Raw genomic sequence first — 1,415 nt, forward strand, 5'->3', positions numbered from 1 at the left:
CTTGCTTAAACGCGTTAATTATAATTATTTGAAATTTCGAATATTTAAATGCATATTGAAATAACTTTTTCTCGCGAGAATAGTAAAGTATCGCGATATTCGTGAATTTTAATAATGAATAAGCAAGAAAACATTCGCGATGGATAGTCTCTGGATTACAAACGAAATTATATAATTTATTTTATAATAATTAGAGTAATTGTTTGTAAGAAGGAGCATCCAATGATTTTTCATAACATTTTTAATAAAGATTAAGAAATTGTATTTATAAAAGAAAAGTCTCAATAGAGTCATTGCTTTTGAAACAATAAAGTAGAGTAGAGTCATTGATAAAAGATAAAGAGACTTGTAGAATCACAACGCGTAGAACATAGAATAAGTTAATCAATTTTTAGCTTAGGATTTTCAGCAATTAATATATTAATTCTCGTTTCCCTTCCGATGCTTTCTCGATTTTTCGTTTCAGGTTTGGTTTAGAGTTGCTTTAGATTTATTAGTTTTCTTTTAAGTCTTAGAAAAATGATCGGTTGTAGTTCTTTAGTACTGACGATAGTTATCGAATGCGTTCTATGGTTGTGGTTAGGGCACGAAGCAAAGAAGAGGCTATATGCCGAAGAGGCCCCCACATATTGTGGCTCAAGAGGGCAACTATTAGATTATTGAGCTATTTTCGAAGGTTCGACAGAACATTTCGAGAATAGCTCTTAATCATATTTTCATTATACCATGTTGTCACTCAAAATGCTCTTATATAATGATAATATAATTTTTAGAAACTGAGAAGACGTTTCCCATCTCACATTGCCACGCGTCCGCGAATAGAATTTTTACGTATTTTATACATTTTTATTATTAAAGTCAAGTAATAAATTTTTCGCATTTTTCTTTCCTAAAATTCAATTAAATCCGTAAGTTTAGTTTTATAAAGTTAAGCTTTGTATTAAATTAATAATTTCGAAACGTATAAAATATGGCAATTGTGAGGATCACTGAAAGTGCACATGGGAATGAGATAAGAATATTTAAATACATAGCATATTCTCGACTTATTTTTACAGGTAGAATACCTAACGGGATTCCAGTATCATCTAGCGCATAGCAGCACACTTTAAATTAAATAATTATTTTATATAGTTGATTAGATTGTTGATTAACTCCTCTATCTTCTCTCGGGTGGGACCCTTGGGAGGGGCCCTCGGGTGTGGGCCTTAGGCGGGTTCGTTCTTTCACTAAGGAAAAGTCAGATTCAATTATTGTATTCTGATTTTCGAGTGAACCGATCGTCGAGATACACATTCATCATTCTGAATTCTATTTTTCTCACACGCACATAGACAAATATTATATCTGTTTCTCTGTTACAGGTTAGATCATCGAGGGACCGATCATCGAGGGACCGATCATCGAGGGACCGA

This window comes from Vespula pensylvanica, chromosome 14 (assembly GCF_014466175.1).
Source record: "Vespula pensylvanica isolate Volc-1 chromosome 14, ASM1446617v1, whole genome shotgun sequence".
Lineage (NCBI taxonomy): Eukaryota > Metazoa > Arthropoda > Insecta > Hymenoptera > Vespidae > Vespula > Vespula pensylvanica.